The sequence below is a fragment of the Arachis hypogaea genome, chromosome 16 (genome assembly GCF_003086295.3).
Source record: "Arachis hypogaea cultivar Tifrunner chromosome 16, arahy.Tifrunner.gnm2.J5K5, whole genome shotgun sequence".
Classification (NCBI taxonomy): Eukaryota; Viridiplantae; Streptophyta; class Magnoliopsida; order Fabales; family Fabaceae; genus Arachis; species Arachis hypogaea.
The window spans coordinates 87,864,758-87,878,582 of NC_092051.1; the positions used below are offsets into that span (position 1 = coordinate 87,864,758).

Genomic DNA, 13,825 nt, shown 5'->3' on the forward strand with positions numbered 1-13,825 from the left:
CCTTCCATGAGAAATTTGGATGATTTCTCCATGTTGAGTTATAGGTGATTCCATAAGGTTCACCTAAGTAATTTACCTCTGCTATTGCAGGGTTCTCAGGATCATAAGCTTCTTCTTCAGAAGATGCCTCTTGAGTACTGTTGGATGCAGCTTGCATTCCATGCAGACTCTGAGAAATCATATTGACTTGCTGAGTCAATATTTTATTCTGAGCCAATATGGCATTCAGAGTATCAATCTCAAGAACTCCCTTCTTCATAGGCGTCCCATTACTCACAGGATTCCTTTCAGAAGTGTACATGAACTGGTTATTAGCAACCATGTCAATGAGTTCTTGAGCTTCTGCAGGCGTTTTCTTTAGGTGAATGGATCCACCTGCAGAAGTGTCCAATGACATCTTTGATAACTCAGATAAACCATCATAGAATATATCCAGGATGGTCCATTCTGAAAGCATGTCAGAAGGACACTTTTTGGTCAACTGTTTGTATCTTTCCCAAGCTTCATAGAGGGATTCACCTTCTTTCTGTCTGAAGGTTTGAACATCAGCTCTAAGCTTGCTCAGCTTTTGAGGAGGAAAGTACTTGGCTAAGAAAGCCGTGACCAGCTTATCCCAAGAGTTCAGGCTGTCTTTGGGTTGAGAATCCAACCATAATCTAGCTCTGTCTCTTACAGCAAAAGGGAAAAGCATGAGCCTGTAGACTTCAGGATCTACTCCATTAGTCTTAACAGTATCACCTATCTGCAAGAATTCAGTTAAGAACTGAAAAGGATCTTCAGATGGAAGTCCATGAAACTTGCAGTTCTGCTGCATCAGAGAAACTAATTGAGGTTTCATCTCAAAGTTGTTTGCTCCAATGGCAGGAATGGAGATGCTTTTTCCATGTAAATTGGAATTAGGTGCAGTAAAGTCACCAAGCATCTTCCTTACATTATTATTATTTTCGGCTGCCATCTCCTTTTCCTGTTCGAAAATTTCTGAAAGGTTATCTCTGGATTGTTGTATTTTGGCTTCTCTTAATTTTCTCTTCAGAGTCCTTTCAGGTTCTGGATCTGCTTCCACAAGAATGTTCTTATCCTTGCTCCTGCTCATATGACAAAGAAGAAGGCACAGAAAAATAATAATAATAATGGAGATCCTTTATACCACAGTATAGGGATTCCTGTGTGAGTGGAAGAAGAGGGGGAGACAAAGAATGTAATATAATGGAAGAAACACATCTGTGAGGATGGAAGAGAGGTGAGATGAGATGTTAGGAGATGAATAAATAAATAGAATAAGATGAGAGAGAAGGAGGAAATTTTCGAAAATTATTTTTGAAAAGGAGTTAGTGATTTTTGAAAATAGTTTTTGAAAAATGTTAGTATTTTTTTCGAAAAAATTTTTAAAATTTAAAAATAAAAATAATTAGTTAATAAAAAAGAAATTTTTGAAAAAGAGGGGAGATATTTTCGAAAATTAGAGAGAGAGAGAGTTAGTTAGGTAGTTTTGAAAAAGTTAAGAAACAAACAAAAAGTTAGTTAGTTAGTTGAAACAATTTTTGAAAAGATAAGAAGTTAGGAAGTTAGAAAAGATATTTTGAAAAGATATTTTTGAAAAAGATAAGATAAGAAGATATTTTTGAAGAGATATGATTGAAATTAGTTTTGAAAAAGATTTGATTTTTTAAAATCACAATTAATGACTTGATTCATAAGAAATCACAAGATATGATTCTAGAACTTAAAGTTTGAATCTTTCTTAACAAGCAAGTAACAAACTTCAAATTTTTGAATCAAAACATTAATTGATTATGTTATTTTTGAAAATTTGGTATAAAAATAAGAAAAAGATTTTTTGAAAAATATTTTTGGAATTTTCGAAAATAACTAAGAATTTTGAAAAAGATTTGATTTTTGAAAAAGATTTTGAAAAAGAGTTAGTTTTTCAAATTGAAAATTTGATTTGACTCATGAGAAACAATTTGATTTTAAAATTTTTTTGAAAAAGTCAATTCAAATTTTCGAATTTGATGAGAGAAAAAAGGAAAGATATATTTTTTTGATTTTTGAAATTTTTATGAAAAACATGAAAATTATGCAATGATGAAATTTTTAGATCAAAACATGTGATGCATGCAAGAATGCTATGAATGTCAAGATGAACACCAAGAACACTTTGAATGCCAAGATGAACATCATAGACACAATTTTGAAAAACTTTTAATGTAAAGAAAACATGCAAGACACCAAACTTAGAATTCTTTAATGCTTACGCACTAAGAATTCAAGAATGCATATGATAAACATGAAAAGACACAAAACAAAAAATCATCAAGATCAAACAAGAAGACTTTCCAAGAACAACTTGAAGATCATGAAGAATACTATGAATGCATGATATTTTCGAAAAAATGCAAGATGCATATGCAAGTGACACCAAACTTATGATATGACTCAAGACTCAAACAAGAAACATAAAATATTTTTTATTTTTATGATTTTCTAATTTTTTTGGATTTTTTTCGAAAATTTATTAAAAAGAGAAAATAAGGATTCCAAAATTTTTAATATGAATTCCAGGAATCTTGCATTCTTAGTCTAAAGCTTCAGTCCAGGAATTAGACATGGCTCACTAGCCAGCCAAACTTTCAAAGAAAGCTCCAGTCCAAAACACTAGACATGGCAATTGGCCAGCCAAGCTTCAGCATTTTAACATCAGAGTATATTGATCTTGATAACAAAGTGCTGCTCATCATTTATCAAGTATGTAACTTACCTCTGATGGTTTGGAAGCCTCAGTCCAAAAGAATTTAGACATGGCTTTACAGCCAGCCAGGCTTCACATGCTTCATGAAACACTAGAATTCATTCTTAAAAATCTTGAATAAAAATTTTATTTTTGAAAACATTTTTATTTTTTTCGAAAACAGATGAGAGATTTTTGAAAATATTTTTGAAAGATTTTTGAAAACAAAACGAAAAGAAAATTACCTAATCTGAGCAACAAGATGAGCCGTCAGTTGTCCAAACTCAAACAATCCCCGGCAACGGCGCCAAAAACTTGGTGCTGTTGCCGGATCAAAAGGGAATCTGGCACTAATGTTACCGGACCAAAAGCTTGCCGAGAACTCAAACAACCCCCGGCAACGGCACCAAAAACTTGGTGCACGAAATTGTGATCTCCAGGCTCGAACAAATCCTGGTAATGGCTCCAAAGCTTGGTGCTCTGATCTTAATTCATGATTGTCACAACTTTGATACAACTAACCAGCAAGTGCACTGGGTCGTCCAAGTAATACCTTACGTGAGTAAGGGTCGAATCCCACGGAGATTGTTGGTATGAAGCAAGCTATGGTCACCTTGTAAATCTCAGTCAGGCAGATATAAAGTGATAATGGTGTTTTCGAATATTAATTAATAAAATAGGGATAGAGACACTTATGTAATTCATTGATAGGAATTTCAGATAAGTGAATGGAGATGCTTTCGTTCCTCTGAACCTCTGCTTTCCTGCTATCTTCATCCAGTCAGTCTTACTCCTTTCCATGGCTGGCTTTATGTGATACATCACCACTGTCAATGGCTACTTTCGGTCATCTCACGGGAAAATGATCCAATGCCCTGTCACGGCACGGCTAATCGTCTGGAGGCATCACCCTTGCCAATGGCTTCATCTTATCCTCTCAGTGAATAATATGCTCACGCACCCTGTCACGGCACGGCTATTCATCTGTCGGTTTTCGATCATGCTGGAATAGGATTTACTATCCTTTTGCGTCTGTCACTAACGCCCTGCAATCGCGAGTTAGGAGCTCGTCACAGTCATCCAATCATAGAATCCTACTCGGAATACCACAGACAAGGTTTAGACCTTCCGGATTCTCTTGAATGCCGCCATCATTCTAGCTTACGCCACGAAGATTCTGGTTAGGAGACCTAAGAGATACTCATTCTAGCTTAATTCATGTAGAACAGAAGTGTTTGTCATGCACGCGTTCATAAGGGAGAAGGATGATGAGCGTCACACATAATCATCACCTTCATCACGTTCTTGGGTGCGAATGGATATCTTAGAAGCGAAATAAGAAGAATTGAATAGAAAACAGTAGTTCTTTGCATTAATCTTTGAGGAACAGCAGAGCTCCACACCTTAATCTATGGAGTGTAGAAACTCTACCGTATGAAAATACATAAGTGAAGGTCCAGGCATGGCCGTGTGGCCAGCCCCTATGGTCTAAGAACAATGCGTTCCAAGATGCCTAATACAAGAGTAAGAGGTCCTATTTATAATAAACTAGCTACTAGGGTTTACATGAGTAAGTAATTGATGCATAAATCCACTTCCTGGGCCCACTTGGTGTGTGTTTGGGCTGAGCCTGAATGTTGCACGTGCAGAGGCCATTTGTGGAGTTGAACGCCAGTTTCTGTGCCAGTTTGGGCGTTCAACTCTGGTTTTGGATCCTTTTCTGGCGCTGGACGCCAGATTTGGGCAGAAGGCTGGCGTTGAACGCCAGTTTATGTCGTCTATTCTTGGCCAAAGTATAGACTATTATATATTGCTGGAAAGCCCTGGATGTCTACTTTCCAACGCAATTGGAAGCGCGCCATTTCGAGTTCTGTAGCTCCAGAAAATCCACTTTGAGTGCAGGGAGGTCAGAATCCAACAGCATCAGCAGTCCTTTTTCAACCTCTGAATCTGATTTCTGCTCAAGTCCCTCAATTTCAGCCAGAAAATACCTGAAATCACAGAAAAACACACAAACTCGTAGTAAAGTCCAGAAATGTGAATTTAACATAAAAACTAAGGAAAACATCCCTAAAAGTAACTAGATCCTACTAAAAACATACTAAAAACAATGTCAAAAAGCGTATAAATTATCCGCTCATCATGAACCGCGCAGTATCCTTTGCTGGAAAGGCTTTCTCTTTTTCATCGATCTTGATGATCCTCTTGATTTGCTTTGTTGAGGGCTTTACTGCTGTTGAAGATGGCTCTGCCACTAGTGTTCTTTTAGTTCCTTTCCTTGCTGGTGGTTTGGGAGTAGCTTTCTCTTTACCCTTCTTGGTGGCCATCCTGAAAAAGAAAAAAGAAAGTAATATGTAAAGCTAAGGGTTTGAGCAAGGAAGAGGATGGTATAGGTGATAATCAATGCACGGTAAAGAAGGATGTCCTTAACACATGGTCATGACATGTGAAAAGTTCATCAATAGAAATATAGCAAGTGCATGTGATGGCTATTAAATGCAAGATGTTTATTGGCATACCGGTAAAGGCATGAGTAGTATAGATCAAGTATTAAATGTCCAAGTTAGATTATCAACTCTTTCAAACTAACAATCTGTTTGTATTGACAATTATATTTAATCAATAAAATATAAAAGGAGTTTTGTGAAAAACAGGCATTAGAGTAGTAGAATAGAGTAATATAATGCACAATGCCATATGGGCTTTTTCACAAACACATAGCATGCATGGTGAATATGTTATTGAAAGCATTAAATTGAACATGCAAGCAACCCTTTAAGAAGGAATATTAATTGTCAAACAATTCCACAATAAGTCACAAGCAAAATGTAAAAGAAAATAATCACCCAATTAAATTTCTAACACCAATTAAAGGAATAAAAAGAAAAGAAAGAAAAAAAAAGAAAATATAGATAATGAAAGTAAAAAGAAAAAGAAAAAGAAAACATTAATAAAAATAATAAAGGAAAAGTAAAAAGTAAAGAAAGAAAGAAAAGAACCTTGACAATGAATGTGAAAAATAAGGGAGGAGAAAGTAAAAAGTGAGAAAGAATAAAGAAGGAAGAAGAGAGAAGAAAGAAATAAGAAGGGAAAGAAAAGATTTGGATTTGGGGAAGAAAAGATAAGATATCATGCGCTGATCTGGATAAGCTGTGCGTCGCATGTGACGCGGACGCATGGAGCACGCGATCGCGTGCTGTGTGATAAGTTCAGGTGACACGGACGCGTGGGTCACGCGATCGCGTGACCTGATTTGTGCTATTGGCGCGAGTGCAGCCTCGCGTACGCACAACTCTCTGTTTTATACGCATATTGCCAAAAATTTGGGTGACGCGTGCGCGTCGGTGACACGATCGCGTGAACGGCCATATTTTGAAAAACGACGCGGACGGGTGGGGCACGCGTTCGCGTGATAGGGCTTGTGCTTCCAGCACCATTCCAACCCCACTCCACCATAACTCTCTGCCATATACCCATTTACGTTGAGTTCGCAGGGTCACGCATGCGCATGGGCGACGCGTACGCGTGGGAGGCTATTTTTCAAAATGACGCGGACGCGTTAGCGACGCGTTCGCGTGGGCATGGTTGTGCCTAAGGCACGCCTCCAGCCACGCTTCTGCGTGACTCTCTGCTTCTTTTCTTCCTGTTTCGAAAGCACCTATGACGCGGACGCGTCAGCGACGCTTACGCGTCGCGCACATTTTTTTTATATGCAGTATGCAAATGCAGATGCAGGCTTTATGCAGAGATTATGAGAAGATTCATTAACAAAAACAAAATAGAATAAAGTAAAATAAAACTAAGACTGAAACAGAACGATCATACCATGGTGGGTTGTCTCCCACCTAGCACTTTGCTTTTACGTCCTTAAGTTGGACGGTCTTCAGGCTTATTCTGCTTCTGTTGGTGGGTCTTCCAAGAGGAAAACCTCTAGCTCTTTGTGATCCTTCATCTTCTCTCCATGATAAAGCTTCAGGCGATGTCCATTGACCTTCATGAATTTAGAACTAGAAGGATGACGCAGGTGAAAAACTCCGTATGGCTCTGGCTTTTCTACTCTATAGGGACCTTCCCATCTTGATCTTAGTTTGCCTGGCATAAGCCTCAGTCTGGAGTTATAAAGAAGAACTAACTCCCCTTGTCTGAATTCTCTCTTTTTTATGTGCTTGTCATGGACAGCCTTCATCTTCTCTTTGTATCGTCTGGAGTTGTCATATGCTTTTAGGCGAAGATTTTCCAATTCTGCTAGTTGCAGTTTTCTTTCAGCACCAGATTCTTCAAAATTCATATTGCATTCCCTTACAGCCCATAAAGCCTTGTGTTCCACCTCTACTAGAAGGTGGCAAGCCTTTCCGTATACCAAGCGGAAGGGGTTCATCCCAATGGGTGTATTATACGCTGTTCTATATGCCCAGAGTGCATCTTGTAGCCTTGCACTCCAGTCTTTCCTATGGGGCTTTACTATTTTCTCCAAAATGCGTTTAATTTCTCCGTTAGACACTTCTGCTTGTCCATGTTAAAACTTAATATAATTTTACTGTACGTTATAAAATTATCATTCACAAGAAGATTTTGAAATTTATGATTATCACAAATAGAAATGAGAAGAGTTACTAACCTTGATCCATGATAATAATAATAGTATTAGGAAGAATTCACTTTGTTTATTCCTTTGCCTTCTTAATTCTTTCTTCAATTTTATTATTGATGGTGAGTGAAGAAGAAAGACTTCATAGGCAGGAAGAGAGGACTGAATTTTGATATGTTTTCATAAAAACCAACTTCCATCAAGTTGGTTACATTTCAAAATAATCATGTAACTTCCTTTCATGTAACTTCCTTTATTTTATTATTTTAATTAAATATTTATTAAACCAATAAAATAAGACACATCACACACATGAGACATCATATAATAATATAATTTCTTACATTCTCCTACTTGGCTCATGTGTCATTATTCCTATTGATGGTTTAAGAAATATTTATCATAATGCGTATTTCTAAGAAATTACTTATATAGCTTAATTTATCATGATAAGAATAAAACTAGTATGAGTCATAGCGGTTGTATGTCACCTAATTGACATAGTCCCTTCTATGTACTACAAGTTAGCCACATTCTTAACATGAGCCATAATTAGGAGGTATATAACATAATTAGTCCAACAATAATGTCTTCATTGTAAGATAATACCTAATTATTTTAATTCTATTATGTATACAACAAATTGAAAATCAGGTAATACCGAAATATTAATTCATTTGAGCTCAAAATGTCAATATCCATGCAACACAAACTTCATTAAACTTACATTGATCCTATAAACTCATAATACCCATCCTTTCAACATGACTAGTAAATGTTTTGGGCGGTAACCCTTTAGTCAAAGGATCAGCAACCATAATATTGGTGCTAATGTGCTCTATTGACACTCTTTGTTTCTGAACTTCTTCTTTAACGGCAAAGTATTTCAATTCCATATGCTTAGCACCTTTAGAATACTTGTCATTTTTAGAAAAGAAAACTACTGAAGAGTTATCACAATAAATTTTTAGCGACCTAGCGATACTGTCAACAATTTTAAGCCCTGAAAAGAAGTTTCGCAACCACTTAGCCTGAACCATGGCCTCAAAGCACGCCACAAATTCAGCTTCCATTGTAGAACTAGCAATTACTGACTACTTCACACTCTTCTATGATATTGCTCCTCCAGCTAAGAGATACAAATAACCAAAAGTGAATTTTCTTGTATCTACGCAACCGGAAAAATCTGAATCTGAATATCCAATCACTTCAAGGTGATTAGATCTCCTATAAGTAAGCATGTGTTCTTTTGTCCCTTGCAGATACCTTAAACCTTTCTTTGCAGCTTTCCAATGATCCAATCCTGGGTTACTTTGGTATCTACCAAGCATACCAACTGCAAAGCTGATATCTGGCCTTGTGCAAGTCTGAGCATACATCAAACTCCCAATAACAGATGCATATGGAATTCCTTCCATCTGTTTTCATTCCAAATTATTCTTTGGACATTGCATGAGACTAAACTTGTCTCCTTTTTGAATTGGAACGGGTGATGCTGAGCATTGTGCCATTCTGAGTCTCTCTAATACTTTATTAATGTATGATTTGTGAGACAATCCTAATAGTCCTTGTGATCTATGATGAGCGGATAATTTATGCGCTTTTTGGCATTGTTTTTAGTATGTTTTTAGTATATTTTAATTAGTTTTTATTATATTTTTATTAGTTTTTAAATAAAAATTCACTTTTATAGAATTTACTATGAGTTTGTGTGTTTTTCTATAATTTCAGGTATTTTCTGGCTAAAATTGAGGGACCTGAGCAAAAATCTGATTCAGAGGCTGAAAAAGGACTACAGATGCTGTTGGATTCTGACCTCCCTGCACTCAAAGTGGATTTTCTGGAGCTACAGAAGCCCAATTGGTACGCTTTCAATTGCGTTAGAAAGTAGACATCTTGGGCTTTCTAGAAATATATAATAGTCCATACCTTTCCTGAGATTTGATGGCCCAAACAGGCGTTCCATGTCAGCTCAAGAATTCTGGCGTTTAACTCCAAAACTGGCACAAAAGCTGGAGTTAAACGCCCAAACTGGCACAAAAGCTGGCGTTTAACTCCAAGAAAGGTCTCTACACATGAAAGCTTCAATGCTCAGCCCAAGCACACACCAAGTGGGCCCGGAAGAAGATTTCTGCATTAATTACTAATTTCTGTAAACCCTAGGCTACTAGTTCTCTATAAATAGGACCTTTTACTATTGTATTTTCATCTTTGGATTATCTTTTGATCCTTTGATCACGTTTGGGAGGCTGGCCATTCGGCCATGCCTAGACTTTGTTCTTATGTATTTTTAACGGTGGAGTTTCTACACACCATAGATTAAGGTGTGGAGCTCTGCTGTTCTTCATGAATTAATACAAGTACTATTGTTTTTCTATTCAACTCAAGTCTATTTCTTCTCCAAGATATTCATTCGTTCTTCAACTTGATGAATGTGATGATCCGTGACACTCATCATCATTCTCACCTATGAACATGTGCCTGACAACCACCTCTGTTCTACTAGCAATGGCTTGAATGCGTAACTCTTGGGTTTCTAATCGAAGATTGGAACCTTCGTGGTATAGGCTAGAATTAATGGCAGCCATTTCTGAGATCCGGAAAGTCTAAACCTTGTCTGTGGTATTCCGAGTAGGATCTGGGAAGGGATGACTGTGACGAGCTTCAAACTCGCGATTGTGGGGCGTGTGACAGATGTAAAAGGATCAATGGATCCTATTCCGACATGATCGAGAACCAACAGCTGATTAGCCGATGTTGTGACAGAGCATCAGGACCATTTTCACTGAGAGGACGGGATGTAGCCATTGACAACGGTGATGCCCAACATAAAGCTTGCCATGGAAAGGAGTATGAATGATTGGAAGAAGACAATAGGAAAGCAGAGGTTCAAGGGGAACAAAGCATCTTCATACGCTTATCTGAAATCCACCAATGAATTACATAAGTATCTCTATCTTTATTTTATATTTATTTTCATCACCTTAAACTCCATAACCATTTGAATCTGCCTGACTGAGATTTACAAGATGACCATAGCTTGCTTCAAGCCGACAATCTCCATGGGATCGACCCTTACTCACGTAAGGTTTATTACTTGGACGACCCAGTGCACTTGCTGGTTAGTTGTGCGAAACTGTGACAAAGTGTGATTCACGTTTGAGAGCTCCAAGTCTTTGGTGCCATTGTTGATGATCACAATTTCATGCACCAAGTTTTTGGCGCCGTTGCCGGGGATTGTTCGAGTTTGGACAACTGACGGTTCATCTTGTTGCTTAGATTAGGTATCTTTTCTCCAGAATTTTTAAGAATGAATTCTAGAGTTTCAAGGTGATGTTCCCACCATCACAAAAGCTGATTGATTCTCATCAATTTAGCTATCGAATGTAATGTCCTGCTGAAGCTTGGCCAAACATGTCTAATCTTTTTAGACTGAAGCTTTAGACTAACATTGCATGATTCCTGGAATTCTTATTAAAAGTTTTGATTCTCTTTATTTTCTTTTCTAAATAATTTTCGAAAAAAATACAAAAAAATTTTAAAATCATAAAGCCAAAAATATTTTATGTTTCTTGTTTGAGTCTATTGTCTAATTTTAAGTTTGGTGTCAATTGCATGTCTTTATCCTTCTAATTTTCGAAAATTTATACATATTGTTCTTCATTGATCTTCAAGTTGTTCTTGATGATTTCATTGCTTTGATCTTCAAATTCTCTTGTTTTGTATGTTTTGTTGTTTCTTACATGCATTTTTACATTGTTATAGTCCTTAGTATACAAACTTTTAAGTTTGGTGTCTTGCATGCATTGTTTATTTGATCTTAGTTGCATTTTTTATTGATTCCCATCATCAAAAATTCAAAAATATTTTTTTAAAACTATGTCTTTTCAAGTCAATAATACAGAGAATTGAAGATTCAGAACATTCAGCAGAAGAATCAAATAGAAAAAGCTGGGCGTTCAAAACACCCAGTGAAGAAGAAAAACTGGCGTTTAAACGCCAGCCAGGGTACCTGGCTGGGCGTTTAACGCCCAAAAAGGTAGAGATTTGGGCGTTAAACGCCAGAATGGGCACCATTCTGGGCGTTTAACGCCAGGATGACACTAGAGGGAAGATTTTGTTTTTAATTCACATTTTTTTCAAGTTTTCATAATTTTTCAAAATCAAATCTTTTTCAAATCATATCTTTTCAATCATATCTCTTTCAAAATCAATTTATTTCCATTTTATATTTATTTTTACTATTTTCAAAAATCCTTGCTTCAATTCAAGATTTACTTCAAAAATTTTCAAGTTGTTACTTGGCTTTAAGAAAGGATCAAATTTTAAATTTTAGAATCATATCTTCTAATTTCTTGTTAGTCAAGTAATCAACTTTAGTTTTAAAACTTTCTCTTTTTAATTTGATTTTCAATCATATCTTCTCAATCATATCTTTTCAATCACACCCTTTTTTAAAATTAATTTTCAATCATATCTTTTTAATTTCTGATTTCAAAATCTTTTTTTAAAAAAAATCACTTGATTTCTTTTCCAATCTTAGTTTTCGGAAATCTCAATCAAATTTTCAAATTTCTTTTTAATTATTTCAAAAGCTTTTTAATTTATTTTCGAAAATTCTTCCCCTCTTCTCACATCCTTCTATTTAAGGGACTAACACTCCTCCTCAAGGTACAATTCGAACTCCCTCCTTCTTTATATGTTCGAATTCTTTTCTATCTACCTCCTCCTTCTATTCTTCTTTTTCTCTGACACCTCAAGGAATCTCTATACTGTGACATAGAGGATTCCCTACTTTCTTGTTCTCTTCTCTTTCATATGAGCAGGAACAAAGATAAAGGCATACTTGTTCAAGCTGATCCTGAACCTGAAAGGACTTTGAAGAGAAAGCTAAGAGAAGCTAAAAGACAATTCTCTTTAGAAGGCCTAATAGAGCTTTTCAAAGAAGAAGAAACCATGGCAGCCGAAAACAACAATGCCAACAATGCAAGGAATGTGCTTGGTGACTTTACTGCACCTACTCCTGATTTCTATGGGAGAAGCATCTCTATCCCTGCCATTGGAGCAAACAACTTTGAGCTTAAGCCTCAATTAATTTCTCTAATGCAACAGAATTGCAAGTTTCATGGACTTCCGTTGGAAGATCCTCATCAGTTCTTAGCTGAGTTCTTGCAAATCTGTGACACTGTCAAGACCAATGGAGTTGACCCTGAAGTCTACAAACTTATGTTCTTTCCTTTTGCTGTAAGAGACAGAGCTAGAACATGGTTGGATTCACAACCTAAGAAAAGCCTGAACTCTTGGAAAAAGCTAGTCAATGCCTTCTTGGCAAAGTTTTTTCCACCTCAAAAATTGAGTAAGCTTAGAGTGGAAGTCCAAACCTTTAGACAGAAGGATGGTGAGTCCCTCTATGAAGCTTGGGAGAGATACAAGCAATTGATCAGAAGGTGCCCTTCTGACATGCTTTCAGAAAGGAGCATCATAGGAATCTTCTATGATGGTCTGTCTGAACTATCCAAGATGTCATTGGATAGCTCTGCTGGAGGATCTCTTCATCTGAAGAAGATGCCTGCAGAAGCTCAGAAACTCATTGAAATGGTTGCAGATAACCAATTCATGTACACCTCTGAAAGGAATCCTGTGAATAATGGGTTAACTCAGAAGAAAGGAGTTCTTGAGATTGATACTCTGAATGCCATGTTGGCTCAGAATAAAATATTAACCCAACAAGTTAATATGATTTTTCAGAGTCTGTCTGGAATGCAAGCTACAACAGGCAGTACTAAGGAAGCTTCCTCTGAAGAAGAAGCTTATGATCCTGAGAACCCAGCAATGGAAGAGGTGAATTACATGGGAGAATCCTATGGAATCACCTATAATCCTTCATGGAGAAATTATCCAAATCTCTCATGGAAGGATCAATAGAGACCTCAACAAGGTTTCAACAACAACAATGGTGGAAGAAACAGGTTTAGCAATGGCAAGCCTTTTCCATCATCTTCTCAGCAACAGACAGAGAATTCTAAGCAAGACCACTCTGACTTAGCAACCATTGTCTCTGATCTAATCAAAACCACTTAAAGTTTCATGACTGAAACAAGGTCCTCCATTAGAAATTTGGAGGCACAATTGGGTCAGCTGAGTAAGAAAATTACTGAACTCCCTCCTAGCAATACAGAAGAGAATCCAAAAAGAGAGTGCAAGGCCATAATCACATCTCACATGGCCGAACATGGAGAGAAGGAAGAGGCAGTGATTCCCACTGAGGAAGACCTCAATGGACGCCCACTGACCTCCATAGAGTTCCCTAATGAGGAACCATGGGAATCTGAGGCTCATTCTGAGACCATAGAGATTCCATTGAATTTACTTCTGCCTTTCATAAGTGATGAGAGAACTTTTGCGTGGTCTAAAAATTTGCGGATAAGTCCTCGTTGCAAGTATAGTTTCTAAACCTTCAAAAGTCCTTTCATACAAATGTTTTGGTTGTCACAAGTAACAAACCCCTT

At 36.9% G+C, this 13,825-nt stretch overlaps 2 non-coding genes across 2 annotated transcripts; one reads left to right on the forward strand and one right to left on the reverse strand.

Moving 5' to 3' along the window:
* The first annotated feature begins 451 nt into the window (after positions 1–451).
* On the forward strand, positions 452–559 carry LOC112760975 (small nucleolar RNA R71). The gene has a single exon (XR_003181387.1). It is a non-coding gene; the product is annotated as a small nucleolar RNA R71 (small nucleolar RNA).
* Positions 560–12,674: 12,115 nt separating this feature from the next.
* On the reverse strand, positions 12,675–12,782 carry LOC112760263 (small nucleolar RNA R71). Its single transcript, XR_003180712.1, has one exon. It is a non-coding gene; the product is annotated as a small nucleolar RNA R71 (small nucleolar RNA).
* Positions 12,783–13,825: the final 1,043 nt, after the last annotated feature.